Source organism: Puma concolor, chromosome A3 (genome assembly GCF_028749965.1).
Source record: "Puma concolor isolate L17-30 chromosome A3, mPumCon1.1.hap2, whole genome shotgun sequence".
In the NCBI taxonomy this organism is placed as follows: Eukaryota; Metazoa; Chordata; class Mammalia; order Carnivora; family Felidae; genus Puma; species Puma concolor.
In genome coordinates this window covers 25,592,899-25,605,633 of record NC_141669.1, presented here as the reverse complement: position 1 = coordinate 25,605,633, position 12,735 = coordinate 25,592,899, and positions in this window count along the sequence as shown.

Below are 12,735 nucleotides of genomic sequence, written 5' to 3'. Positions count from 1 at the left end.
CCTGTTTCAACAGAAATCCCTGCCATGTTCCCGTTGAAGGCTTTCGCCCACACAACTCCATAAAAGCCTGTTGTCTTCTGGATGTAGAGAAACCCTTTTATTTCAGAGAATGCGAGGGTGAGGATGGCTAACAGACATAATTGTTAAGGTTAGGAATTCCTTCGATTGCAGACCCTGCAGCCTCCACGATAGAGACACTACTTTGCATGGTTATACACACGACAAAACTCTCAGGAATTAGAGCCGCCATACTGGCAGATCTGCTGGAGTCATCACCCATCTGGGATGCTGCAGACTTCAGGATGTTCCCCGCCTTCCTTCTGGGATCTTCTGGGCATTAGGCACCTGTCTTACTCATTTTTGTATCCCTGAGATTAGTCATGGTTTATTCACCATCAGGACTTCTTTCCTAACAGAAACCTTGCCATCACCTCTCGGAAGGAAACGTGGAAATTGTGTTGTTTCCCCCAGCCGTCAGTTTTCCCTATCATGACCATGACAGTGGCAAACAAACTTTCTGCCAAGAAAGATAGGCCAGATCACAAGTCAAAAGGAAAATAAACAAACCAACCCAAACAGATATATAAGTAAAGGTAACATTATAAGACACTCAGGGGAAAATGATGTCAGGAACAAAGTAAGGAGCAGGGAAAGGAATGGTTAGAAATATATTCCATAGATGTGTATCGATTTGGACAGGTTTAATAATGCCAAGAACACAATTAAGAATAGAAGCAGAGAAAAACATGTCTACAATGAGACACTGAAAGAAAAAAGTCTAGACAACATTTTTTTTTATCTGTTAGAGAACCAGACTTAGAGCCAGAAAAGAAATGAAAACAAATCATATTGTAGACCTTTTAAAAAGTTTCTGTCTTTGGATGTTTTTTCTTTGCAGGAATAGCCAATAGCTTCATGATTGTGTGATTTCTGGGTGTGCTAGGAAGGCCCATCATGCTATTTGTTTCCTTCACCTTGAACAGAGGTGTGTCAAATTCTCAGGAGTGTCAAAGGAGGAAATGGCCCCTGGGCCTTGCCCTCTTCCACACAGTTTATGACGAGCCCAGTGACAACCTAACAAAAACAGCTCTGATGCAGAGTGACCCCAACCCTGCACTAGGTATGGGGCAGTGTACCCAAGGCTGAGAAACAGCCCCAGCCGGAAGCTCCTGAAACAATGACACAAGTGAGGGAAGATCAATGCCAAGGTGAGGAGTTAAAAATGAAAACATTATGTCTGAGACATAACTTGGAGACTAATAATAACAACAGTCCTCTGCATGTGCATTGATCCCTGCAGTTTTTATAAAACATTTTCACAAGCATGACATGATGTATCATTAATAGGGTTGAATCATTATTCTGATTTTTCAGAAGAGAACATTGAAGTCTTCTTAACCAAACAGGATTTTATCCCCTGTCTGATGAGTCCTAAGCCCACTACCCCTGCTGTCCACACAACACCTTCAGACCAAATAGTGTAAGGATGGACTGGCTGTGTATTTATTATTATTTTTTTTAATTTTAATGTTTTTATTTGTTTTTGAGACAGAGAGAGACAGAGAATGAGCAGGGGAGGGGCAGAGAGAGAGGGAGACACAGAATCCGAAGCAGGCTCCAGGCTCTGAGCTGTCAGCACAGAGCTTGACGCGGGGCTCGAACTCATGGACTGTGACATCATGACCTGAGCTGAAGTTGGACGCTTAACCGACTGAACCACCCAGGTGCCCCTGGGCTGGCTGTTTAAACACCAGATGGGGCAAGGGTTCAAAGAACTCTGAACTCAGGAGGAAAGCTTTGGGTTTTACTTACCTGTGACAGAAAGACATGGTTTCTTGATCGATATGATGAAAAGTTAGTGGACCATGATACACCTGCGACTGAGTTCCTTCTCTGCTGTTTACTAGCTGCGAGTCTCTTGGAGAAGTTACCACTCTGTGCCTCAGTTTCGTTTTTGTAAAATAGGGACAATAGTACCATCTCAAAAGTTGTGCAGATTCAGTGAGATTCTGCATGCGGTGTACTTAGCATTGTACCTGGCATGTCACAAGTGTCCCATAAGTGTTGGAACGCTGGCTATTGTCTTAGTCTGCTCAGAATGCCATAACAAAAAATCATAGACTAGGTGGCTTAAAAGCAGAATTCTGTTTTCTCATAGTCCCAGATCAAGGTCTGGCAGGGTCCGTTTCTGGTGAGATCTTTCCTTCTGGCATATGGACAGCTGCCTTCTCACTGTACCTGCATATGGTATGCACACATGCAGAGAGAGAGAGAGAGAGAGAGAGGGAGAGAGGGAGAGGTATCTCTGGTGTTTCTTCTATTGGTTTGCATGTTTCTATGACCTGATTTGTTTCTTCATTTAATCCAAATACAGCTACACCAAGGGGTTGGGGCTTCAAGGTGTCAATTTTCTGGGGAGACACAGTCAGTCCATCACATCTATTATTACCAGTGTTATATATTTTCCTTTTCAGTACTAATAAAATCAGTGAGGTGATAGATAGTTGCACAAAAAGATCAAGGTATGAAACATTAGAGTCAGAGCAAAGACTGCTGCAGAGACACGGAAGGAAGAGGAGGAAGGAGTTCTAGAAGTGAGGGACTCTTTAATTCCTCTGATGGTATTGAGAACTTACTAGGCATTTCTATGTCCTGGAGACCCGAGGAGTGTAAGTGTGGAGTCAGGCAAGTGAGAGCCACCTTCTTCTCTGTGCTGAGCTCTGCCTGAGCTGTGCTGGGAGACGAGCATGAGGGTCCTGCGAGAGCCAAGAAATCCTCATTGAAGGGCAAATACGGGAGTGCCACGAAATGTTTCGAGGGAAGAATAACCAGCGTGGAATGCAAGAAAACCATCAATAGAGATCATTTCTCGCCCTGACTGGCTAAAGACAAGAAGACAAAATGGACGGAAACGGGGGACCCAGGAAGTAGGGTTGGGAAAGAAGAGGGAGATCTCTCAACAGCACAGAGGAATCACAGTGCTCCTTTTCAGCAGGAAACAGCCCTGAGGGCTGCATCAAACTCCGAAGACTACACACACAAAAATAAACACTGTATTATTTCCTGTAATGAAATAATGTTCTAATCAAACCTCCAAATGCCCTCCCTTATCTGGAAGTGAGAAGATGACTAATTTTCTCTTGTCAAGGCATTACTGGAACAAGTTCTGTCTGTATGGTTTTCTAAGAAAATAATTGGATTTGTATAATACCTTCACAAAGCCTGGATGTACCCTCCCTTCCAGAGAACATACAGTAGGGAGGAGCCAAGGCTCTGGGAGCCAGGAACTCAGACTCACAGCTAAGCACATGTGCTTAAAAAGGCCCATATATAAGGTTGGTCTTGGGCAGCAAGACTAGAGCCTGTCCATTTGCTTAAAGAAGCAAGATCTTCAGTGCAGGTAAATTTCTTTAGCTCCAAGAGTGGATCCAGTTTAGCCCAGAGCCCCTAGGGACCTCCAGAGACTCTGGCTTCAGAAGATGAGGGAAAGGTAGCTGCTTCTCCTGGCTTGAACTTTGCAGGTTAGAGTGCATACGGAAAGAGCTGTGGAGTCTGGAGACCTGCATTTTGTTCTCAACTTTGCCATTGCGAATCCGTGTGACCTTAAGGAATAGACTTCAGCCCTTTGGCCTCCGTCTCATCATTAAAAGAAGGGGGTCTTCGCGCCTAGGGGATCTCTGAGGTTCCTCCAGCTTTGATTTCTATCCGTGGTTATTTGTGGAGTGACTCATACTTCTAGGTGCTGACATTTCCCAGGGCTCAGAGCATTCCAGGGGGCTTCAGAGCTTCCTTGATTTTGGAAGGGGTTGGGAGGTGACTGGTTCCTGTCTGGAGCCTTGTGAGATCCTGATGTTCTGGGAGGTAGGCTCTTCTCTGGGTGCGAATAGGGAGGCTGGTTTGACTTCTGTGAAATCAGATGTGAAGACTACAACAGTGATGCTGTTCACATTCTGTGAGAGGGAGATAGTTCCTGAAGGAAACCAGAATGTGCCACCCTAAAATGTGCCTCTTTGTTATAAAAATTATGTTGAGCTGAAGGCAATTGACCAGTAGTAAACACAGAAAAAGTTCTCCCTTTTCTGCCTACAGTCAGGAAATGAATTCTCCTTTTATTGGAGACATGCTCTTACAGGCCCAGAGAAGGCAATAGACAAACACACCTACTTAATCTAACCCTTATCTTCCTTGTTCTTGTCCTAGATAAGGAAGTTCATGTCTTAGTTAAAGAGATTTAGGACTAATTAGTTTTAGTTGGGCTACCACTAGCCCAAACTCCTTTGTCTGGTCAATTATTCTGATTTATTATTTCTTTGTCTAAAAGGTATGAAAGCTTCCTGCTTTGGCCACTTTGGGTCTTTATCCCGTGTTCCCACATAAAGGCCCCTATGTTCATGTAAAGAGTCAATAAATCTGTGTGCTTTTCTCCTGTTAATCTGTCTTTGTCAGTTTCATTTTCAGACCCAGCCAGGACCCTAAAAGTGTCGAGGAGAACTTTTTCCTTCCCTACATCTCTCACAGAGTAGTTATCTGTATGGTGCTAGAACTCATTTAGACCAGAAATCTAGAAGTCACTGTGGTTGGAGCCATTTGCTGGCCTCTGGACATTAGAAGTCACTAACTGAAGCTCTGGATGATTCTAGAGGAAGGCAGTCAGCTCTCAGCTCAGTTTGTCATCCTTTTTTGTGGTTTGGGGCGGGATGCACCCTGGATATGGGTTAAACATTGTTCCAGAAATGCCAGGTGTAGTCTTCAGGAACTCAAGGCTAGGACAGTGATCCTATCCTTGAGCCAGTGGAGTGGACCTACCTTTTTTGATCTGGGGAATCTCCCTGACAAGATAGGGTGAGAGGGTGTCTTTGACTTTTAGAATGAAGATTCTTGGACTTGGTGGGTGCTGACCATTATACAGAGTGAGCACCTTGCAATGAAGAGAAGAAGGCCCTCACTAGAGGGAGAGCCTGGCCACTGATCTTGATTTCCTTGTGGGCAGAAACTCTAATTCATCCTGTACTCCTATAATCAAGGGCAATGCTGGCCCATATAGAGGCACTCAATAAAGCCTTGTTTAAATGAGTTGAATCTACCACTTTTCAATCTCCCTGTAAATCTCTCTAATGACCAATCAATAGAAAGGAATAGAATAGACTCATCTATTAGTGGCATAATTGGCTTTGTGATAAATGTGTCCACCCCAAGGGTAACCAGTAAACTGATTTCTAACACAGAGATTGGTTGTGCCTTTTTTTGAAAGTTACGTAAATGTCATCATAGGGTCGTTGTGCCTGGATTTTTTCACTCAGCACTGGTGTTTGTGAATTCTACCCGTATTGTACCAAGTAGTTCTTGTTTGTTCATTCTCAATGCTGTGTGGTATTCTGTTGTGTGAATGTAGCCCAATACTATTCATCCATGTTCACGGGCATATGGGTAGTCCATATCCAGTCCAGGCCTAGTTTGAATAATGCTGTTATGAATGTTGTTGTATATGTATTTTTGTGCATAAATTTAAGCATTTTTATTGGGTTACATCCAGGGATTGTTGTATCATAGGATGTGTATATGTTTAGCTTTAGTATTTATAGACAAATAGTTTTCCTAAAAGATGTTTTTGATGGACTTACTTTTTCCAAAGTTCTGTCTTAGTTTCTAACTACACAGCATGATATTCTAGAGTAGTATAAATCATAACTGAAGATGTGGGGCTATCATTCCTCAAGTCTGGGACTGAGCCTTTGTGGGGGCAGGGAATGCTCTTACTCAGCATCCTCCTACCCTGTTCACACACTTGAACAATGGTCAAGTAAGCGCTAGGTCATGACAGATTCAGGACTGTCCTTTCCAGGCAGCTCCTTTTACAATGGTCTCTGTTGCATAAGATCAGAGACCCTTAGAATACCTTTTCTAAGGTAATACGTTGGTACATCAGAGAGGAGACTCACCTGTGAGGAGAAGATCAAGTGTGCTGGAGGGGCAGAGAGGACTCTGGGGAGGAAGGGAAACTTGGGCTGAACTTTGAAGGATGGATACATTGGAACCAGAGAGAGCAAGAAAAACCCTGTGTCTGTGTGCACATAAAAAGATAAGTTGAGATAGAGGAGAGGAGTGTGCTGCAGGTTGTTTACACAGAAGGGGGCCAAAACACCAAGAGGTGAGCCATTTGCTTTGAGGCTACGGACTGTGTGGATCTGAGGGGAGTGGTGTGGAATGGCCACTCAGAAGCAAATGTAGGATCAGTTGGAAGAAAAACTACCTCTGTCTGACCAGGTAATGCAGCACTAAGTCTTGGACGCTTTTAAGATGCAAATGCTCTGGAAAAAAATAAGAGGAACTAATTTAGATCTGTTTTAGAACTGATTCTTATTCAAATGTGTTTTGAAATGTGCAGAAAGGAGACAAATCAAAGGGGTTGGTCCATTAAAAGTGTGGACGGTGGTGGAGAAACATGGGCAGGGACTGACCCTGGGTGGGTGCTGTAAGACCAGAAGCAGGCTTGAGGGAACAGAGTGACCCCACTTGGGTTCTAGATGAGGGCCTCACCCCCATATGGCTAAACAGGCTGAGGGCCCATTGAACTTCCTCAGATGTCTCACGTGTACACAGAGATGCTGAATGGGGTGACCACCAAATTCCTTCTAGCCTGATATTTGGTTCATATGCAATGAGTGACACCATTCCACACAGCTAAGTCAATATTCCTAAGCCCAAGGAAAGCTATCTCCCCAAAGGTGTCTGTATTTCTATGAGGCCACACATTTGTGGCTGTGCAGTGTCCCATGGAATCAGATGGAAGATGGGGCAGTTGGGAGTGGTAGAGAGCTCCAAAAAAGTTTAACATCTCCAAATAGGCATACAGTCAGCCCATAGGAACCTTCAGGAACACTAGCTAAGCAGGAGGCTTTCTGCCTCTCCTCCTCCCAATCTATTCCCAAGGTGTATGTTCCCTTTGGAGACTCCTTTCTCCTTGAAGGCTGACCTTAATTTTACTTTGTTCCCCAGGGTGCTTTGCCTTAGAATCTGCATAATTCCTCTGGAAAGTAACCCCAAAGCCAGCATGGATTAGAAGGGAGGGCTGTTAATGAAGCCCCCGAAAGCAAACCTCAACCTAAATTAGTCCTTAGGGATGTGATCAGAACAACAGAAGAGCAGCCAAATGATTGACGGCTCAGAAAAAAAATTTCACATTTTATATCTCATTTAAGCTTCACATCAGGAGGGGGCAGGGAGGGTAGGCTTTTATCATTCTTTACGTTTTGCAAATGAAGAACCATCCATTTGTTCATTTAGTCAGCCTGTCAGCAAGCATTTATCAAACATCTGTTTATTCATGATATATTGCCTGGCTTTGTTGAATCCAGAAAAAGATATATACCATTCTTATCTTCAATAGCTCATAGTTGGGGCACATTCCTCATTGTTTCCTCAAAGACAAATGTCTCATCCAATAAATAAAGGAATGCTTGAGGTCTTCTGTTAAAAACTATATCCAAATTAGACATATCTAAATAGTAAAAAATTTCATGATCCTTTCAAACCATTAATTTTGCTGTTGGGGAGGAAAACTTTCCTCTACCCTCCCAGATTCTTTTGCCTGGTCTAAGAATTAAATTGACATGAAACAGATTAACAAGAGAAAATAAAATTTAATTACGTAAGAGGGGTCCAAAAGAATATGGCAATCAGGCAATTGAGGCTTATATGCCATTCAAAGCTAATGAAAAGGAGGTAGGGTTGAGGACTTGAAAGGGAGACAATCCACAGGAAGATGAAAACGAGTAAATGTTTGGTAAAGAAATGTTTGCTGAGCCTATAGCAACAATGGGAGACAGAGAAGAATTTTAACCAACAGACTTTTCTAGGTCCTACCCTGTCTACCACACCTAATTCATACTGTACTGTAGTTATCTATGGTAATAGCTCCTTTTCTGAAATAAGTCCTCTATCTAAACTCTCTTACTTAGGCAGTCAGGAGAGAGGCAAAAAAAGAAACACTTCTTGAGTCCTCCGTTTCTTAAAAATAATCAGCCTAAAATAGTTCACATGCCAAAGAGACAGTTTGGGGTGGCAAATTTTGCTCCCCTACACTGCAAAATAATTTTTCTTTTACAAACAGGTCATGATCTGTTCATAGAGATGTGGGTTTTCCTATTCATAATCAGTACCCGCAAAACCACGTGAAAGCTGCCCAGGAATGTCTGATGTCATCACATCTAAAAAAATTAATTAGAGACAAGACTTTAGCACAGAGAAATGGCAGGCCACATCTTCAAGTCTTTTTGAGACACAAATGTAACTGTAAATACTAAGAGTCTATAAAAAAGTAATGAATCAATTAGAGATAAAATTCCGTTGCATTAAGATAAATTCTTCATGATGGACCCAGTTAATCACATTTTATTCTCTGAATTCCTACTTGGAGCCTACCCCTGTGCAATAACAGTCTATGTGAATTACACAGTGCTTTAAGCAAACTTCTCTACAAAGGGCCAGCCAGTAAATATTTTAGGCTTGTTGAATATATGATCTCTGTTGCAACTACTCAACTCTGCTGTTGTAAAGTATGTTGCAGAAATAGCCACAGACTATTACCTTGTACAAAAACAGGTAAGTGTAGCTGTGTTTCAGTAAACTTTATTTACAAAAACCAGTGGTGGGCCAGATTTGGCCCATGGGCCACAGTTTGCCAACTCCCGCTTTAAAGTTTTTTTCAAACTACTTTACACAGTTATCTCTTTTGAGTTCTGAGAGGGGACACAGTATATGTGAGCTCCATTTTACAGGTAAGGAAACCAACTCAGAAAAGATAAGGGGTCTGCCCACGGTCACACAGGTAAGAAGGGACAAACCCAGCCACGTTCTGGGTGTTCTAATTCCACATCTAGTGCTCCGTGACCACTGTACCTCGCCAGTGACACAAAAGAAGTATAGTCCCTGCCCAAGATAAATCAGGCAGGGCCGACACGTAGTCTTGTTCTTTTGTTCCAGCTGCCAAGAGCCTGGGATTGATCATGTTTCCAATCCGATGCTTTTTATCATGCAGACAGACCATGGTGTGAGAAGCCTAGGTTTCTTTTCCAATTTTACCTCTGACAGCTTGGTGGGTTGTGGCAGGATGCCAGAGTTCTCTGGCAATCAGTCATCCCCTAAGAGGATTCTTTAGGTTCGTAGCACCTGTGAATGAGAATGTGGTTCTTACTTCTTTTGTTTCTTTTCCAGAGCCCCGTCTCTACCCTTATGTGAGTTAAGGGCTAAGTGTATGTGCCTAGCGTGAGTACAGTGTTTGGCACAGTGTAGGTGCTCAGTAAACATCTGAATTCACTGAACATCAGGGCAGGGACTCAAGGCATGGAACACTCAGGTGTCTCACCTGGCCATGCCCCTCAGTGTTCACCAGCCAGTTAGCACCCAAAGGCCTCATCTGGACTAGGAGCACGAGGGACACCCCATCATAAATGTCCCTCTTGCCCCGAACGTCTATCGCGAAGTCAAGGACAACCAATGTTCACAAGTGAAGGTGGAGGCTCTGAGTACTAATTTGCTGAGTATGAGTGAACCCTGACATGAAGAACGTGACAGAGGAGTCTAGCACCCTCTGGGGAGGCAAGGAAAGGACGTTCAGGCATGGGGGGAGGGGGTGTCTCTAGGCTGCACACTTGCATATCAGGTGCCCCGGTCAGCTTTTCCACATTCATTTGCATAGTCTTATGCTAATGGCCTGCTGCAGCACTGTCTACTTACAATAGTTAAAATTAATTTCCAAATACAACCAAGATGCATCTGGCCCTTTGCAGAGAGCTGTGGCAATCTGAGAACAAGCTGATTTCACCCACAACTTGTAACATACAGAGGACATATAAGAATCGCCAACTGCCCACATCTGGGTGTAGACTCTCCTTCAAGTGCCTTAGGAATACTTATTTAAAGGCAAGATATTTGTGTGTGTGGTTTCATTCTGAAATTTGGAGGGTGAGAGGATCTTGTGTTGGGCACTTTATCCTCTGAGCCCCACAAGGCACCAGGACTCGTTATGTGATGGGATGTTTTCGGGCATGGGGAGAGATCTGAGTGTGACCCAGCCCTTGGGAAGGAGGGCACGAGCCTGGGTCAGCTTCTGAAGCTGAGGGACCTGTTATTATTTGTCATGTCACAAGCTGTGAAGGATTGCCGCTCAGGCTTGAAGGGACAAAAACAGCAAGATTTAGCCTCTCTGTGGCTCTGTGTTTGTTTATAAGTGTAAATGTGGTGCAGGAAGCTTCGCCTGATTGTCCATATCAGTAAGCAACTCGCGGGAAAAACACAAGGCCCCAGTAACAGTGTTTGGATCCCTGTAACCCCGGTTGGGACGGGGCTGGGTCTTCCCCCAGGAAGCATACCTGCAACCGTGACATAGAAGAACAACAGGGAGTCAGGCTAACCTCAGAGAGAGGTAAGGGTTTGAGACAAACGGCATTCCGCTGGCGTTAATCCTGTGGGGCATGAAAACGGGTGTTAGACAGGTGAGGTTTCAGTGTGTGAATCACTCAGAGCAGAGCCCGCAGGGGAATCCAAGGACAAGGCCGTTTCGTGAACTGGTCCCTCACGGCGCTTGATGAGCTAAATACAAAACCAAGGGTAAGTGTTCAGGAACTTTTATAGCAATGGACCAAATAATTGTGTTTCTGTTGAATCTGAAAAGAATTTTTAAAGGAAGCCTTGTATTTTGTATATCTTTTTTTAAATTTCATTTTTCTAATAATTTATATTCATTAATTTGTGTGACAAGTTGAAGATAAAAGAATATAGGTACTTCGCTAGTGATAATTTGAGAAGCACCAGTTAGAAGCACCAGTGTCCTAGGTGGTAGGCAGTGGGTCAATAGACAGGCAAGGTGAGGGGAACTCAGTGAAGACCGGAAAGTCAAGGAAGGCTTCCTGGTGGAGGAGATAAAGTTGGACTTTGGAGGATGGGTAAGACCTTGACAAATGATGAGGACCTGCAGATCATCCTACCGCTGTGAGGGAGTACTTGTACTTGGCATAGACTTGATGGCAGACTGCTTTGAGTGCATATACAATCTGTCCCAAGCACTGTACTGGTGCAAATGAGAGCTGTTCGCATTGAGGGCTGAGAACTGTTATGGGGATCAGGGCCCTGGGTTCTGGATAGGGCTCGGTGAAATTTTCCCATGCAACCCTGGGAAGATCATTTGACCCCCACTAGGCTGGAAGAACCATAAAGGCAGGGACTGCCTCTGGGGAATGATGCCTACCTAGCTCAAGCCCACCAGATGACAAATTCCCAGTAAAATTTTTGATGAGCCAATGGATGAATGGGTTTTTGTTTTAATACTTAACAAATGAGTGGGGCTAGATAAGACTGGTGGGTTTCAAACTATAAAATGAGAAACCTTGCAAAGATGCACTGTGGTCCAACCTGCCTCTACCCTTGAGTTTCTATAGGATTTCATTTGAAGAAGGAACCCCACAGCTAAAATAATTTTGGGGAAATACTAGATTTGATGATTTCGAAAGCCTATTCTAGCTTCTGACATTTTCAGATTCTAAGTAGACAAGAATGCAAATAATAGAGGCCATAAAACCATTGACTTATGGAATCACCACTGCACAAAAATAGATGTAGGAGATGTAAGGAAGCACTAGAATATTGGGGTTGGTGGGGTCCCATTGGCTTGCAGAGCTCTTAACATGAAGCTTGTTGACGAGCTCCAGAAGGAGGATCCATTGATCTCACGAAAATGTATGTAAAATTTTGCATGCCATTGACTGTCACTTAGGAGTGCTGTGGTTGCCTGTAACAGACACAACAATGGTTGACGTAGAGAACCCTGCAGAGTCTGGCCACCACTATGGCTTAAATAAGCAAATGGCTTATCTTTCTCATGTAATAAGTCTAGAGGCAAGCCACCAAGGCTGCACATTTGTTCAGGGAAATCATCAAGATCCAGACTCCTGGCATGTGGCTTTCTCCTAGTGATCCCAACACAGCTACTCTATCTCCAGGTGTTACATCTGCTTTCTAGGAAGGGGAAAGGGCAGAAGTCAAAAGTGGTGCCAACTGGGAAAGCTGGTAAAGTCACAGCTTTTCCAAAAGCCCCACCTGATAGATTACCATGTTGATCTAATTGGCCAGCACTGTATTGGTGGCCAACTTGTCCTACAAGAAGGTCTTGGAAATCAAGTTTTATAATTGAGTGACCCAAACTGAGATCCTATTAATAAGGCAAAGGAGTGAATGGGTAGGTAGAGACAACTGTCAGTATTTGCCATGATATGTATGTGAATTTTTTTTTTTTTTTACATTGCCAAAAATGTCTTTAAGGAAGGAGTTAATTTTGAAGAGAATATAGAATGAGGAAAGCCAGAGACAGGGAAGTTGCAGGAGGAAGGACGTGTGCGAGTGTAGGGGTGATGGCAAGCAGGCTCTGTGGGGCAGGACAGAAGGTGCAGCCACTGCTCCTTCCTTGTCTGGCACCAGGACCCTCAAGCCCAATGGACTGAGCTTCTGCTTCCTGCTGCCCTCCTCCCCACCTCCCTGCTAAACAGAAGTGTCCCAGTGACATTGGCATGGTCACAGGCCCAGGACCCAGCCTAAGGCTGGCGACACCCCTCTTTTCCCTCAGGCCTTGGTAGTGGAGCCTGGACCCCCAACTCGAGCCCCAGCACTGGAGCAAGCACTCAAGGACCCTAACTCTCTAGGACGAGAACTGGCCCAGGTGCCCCAGCCCATCTCACTTTCTCT